Here is a 2286-nt window from a genome sequence, read left to right on the forward strand (position 1 = left end):
CCACCGAAAATCGAAAAGTTTTAAATTTAGCAAAAACGTTGGATAAACTTACAGTCTAACAAAAAAATATTGATTTGTATATTTCTGATAATACGGCCCGTGACTACGATTCAGGTTGGTATTTCAGGACTCCTCTATATTGAGTGGGCAAATAAGAACGAATTACTACGAAGAAGAATCACAGTTCACAATTCGCCCGGGAGGCACCGCAAAAAGTACATTTATGCAAACTCGTCTTTCAAAATGGGACGCCATAAACGTAATTTTCAATCAATCTTCCCCAAAATAGTACCAAATATTCTTGAAAAGTTGTAGTTTAGTATGACATTCACTTGCAAAAATGAAGTTGAATGGTTTCTTCACGAAAAATCGTCAAAAATGAGGCGGCGCATTTTTTGTGTCCACTAAAAGAGAATTGCTATTAAATCAAAAATGAAAAATAGATTAATCCGGTCTTAACAATTTCAGCTGGAGTTTGATGTGGTTCGCTATCAGTAGTTAGCACAAAAATCCCGGGCCTCCCGGGCGAAACTTTTCGTTATCTTACATTTAAAAAAGTCCTTAGCTTTCTGATATGCGCTACATTCGTCCACGAGTAACAGTGTGACAACCGAAGCCAACATCGAGGAATTCTACAAAAAAAAGAATGAATTTACAGTGTATTTGGAGCTTTAAAGTTTAATAATAATTTGAATGAACTGTTTTTGTACAATCAAACGCCAAATAAAAAGCATTACTTTGTTATGCTCTAAATTGAATTCACCGTTAAATGATTACCACCTCTTCATGCTTACAAATTTCTTGAATGGCAAGAAATTTGCATTAAGAGAACCCTGTGAACATCGATTGCCTGAGTTTTTCATCAATAAGAAGCACACTTATAAAGAGAGAGGGATTGTTATCAGCTATAATCCCCTTTCTAAACGGCACGTTCAATGCTTCGATTAGCAACCCTTTTTATTATCAAGGTCGAAAAGCAATCATTAAATGCGTACGCGTGCCACGCGCGTTTCATGAATGTTTCTGATAATGACTAGAGAAAAAAAGAGTGGCGTCAGCGCTTGCTGCATGGCTTATGCATCAGCTCAAATATTAATTCAACCTCGCTTTTTGATTCTGTATTACCTAATTTATAACGCGATCAGTTGCTGTAAATAAACTAATATAAACAAGTGTACCCGTGCAGTCGGCTCGTTATTCGCAACAGAGATAGTAAGAGTACCATTCAAAACATAGTAAATTAATCAGCACAACGATTAAAATTTGTTATAAATTGGACCATCTGAAGTATTTTAAAAGAAGCCTTGAGTTACATCAAAAATCTTACTTTTACCCTACCATAACAACCTTTTCACGATTCTCACAAATCTCAAATATTAATTCACCCTGCTCATCAAATTCCATGCATATCGACGGCACAAATCTCATAACGAACGAAGGCAACACCATCTCACTAGTTCAGCTTTTAGTCTTCAACATCATTCAGCATGAAGCAGATCACTGTCTTATCGCTCACCGTGTGCGTTGTTCTGTTCCTTACTTACACTCATGGCATGGAATCTGCATCTACGAGTCACGGTACAAGTGCTCATCGCTCTCGGCGAGAAATTTCGGAAGGAACGACACCTTCAACAAGCCTAGTGGATGTAAGCCTCAATTTTTCGTCATTAGTAAATTAACTACCGTTTGAACATCGTGATCGTCATTTGGAAATGCAAAATTAATCCAACACGTCTTGCACCCATCGCCAATGAGTGTAATCTTTTGACAGTTGTTGAAATAGTGTCTAAAGTGATAGTGAACCACATCAAACTCTAGCTGATATTGCAAACACCGAATTAACTTAGTTTTCATGTTTATCTCTTACTTTCTATTTAAGCACAACATATTTAGTGCTCCAAATAAATGCCCAGAAGGATGTAAACCCAATCATAAAAAAGAGTGCGTACGCATAGGCTCTAAGGATACGTCTGATAAATGTTAAAAATCTGTCATGAAGAGAATTTAATAGTTTCTTAAAATAAAAAAATGGATACGATATTTTTGGTTTAATAGTTTGGTGCCTAAACGATAAAAGTTGACCGTTTTCCATCGGGGAAGCAAGTGACTTTATGGGCATTTCCTTGAAAGAAAAAGGGACTTTGGAATATTTCTGAAGAAGAGCTGGATACTTAGCTTACTTTACGTGACCTTAAATTTGAGCAGGAATAGGTAAGTTAGATTAGTTTTGGATAGTTTGAACTCTTCTCCTCGATAGCAAAAGTGAAATCAAATGTGAGAGGAAGT

At 36.4% G+C, this 2286-nt stretch overlaps 1 long non-coding RNA gene across 1 annotated transcript; it reads left to right on the top strand.

The window, feature by feature from the left end:
* The first annotated feature begins 926 nt into the window (after window positions 1–926).
* Window positions 927–2038, top strand: LOC125954765 (uncharacterized). The gene is made up of 2 exons (XR_007469060.1): window positions 927–1646; window positions 1880–2038. It is a non-coding gene; the product is annotated as an uncharacterized LOC125954765 (long non-coding RNA).
* The last annotated feature ends 248 nt before the right edge of the window (window positions 2039–2286 follow it).

This window comes from Anopheles darlingi, chromosome 3 (genome assembly GCF_943734745.1).
Source record: "Anopheles darlingi chromosome 3, idAnoDarlMG_H_01, whole genome shotgun sequence".
In the NCBI taxonomy this organism is placed as follows: domain Eukaryota; kingdom Metazoa; phylum Arthropoda; class Insecta; order Diptera; family Culicidae; genus Anopheles; species Anopheles darlingi.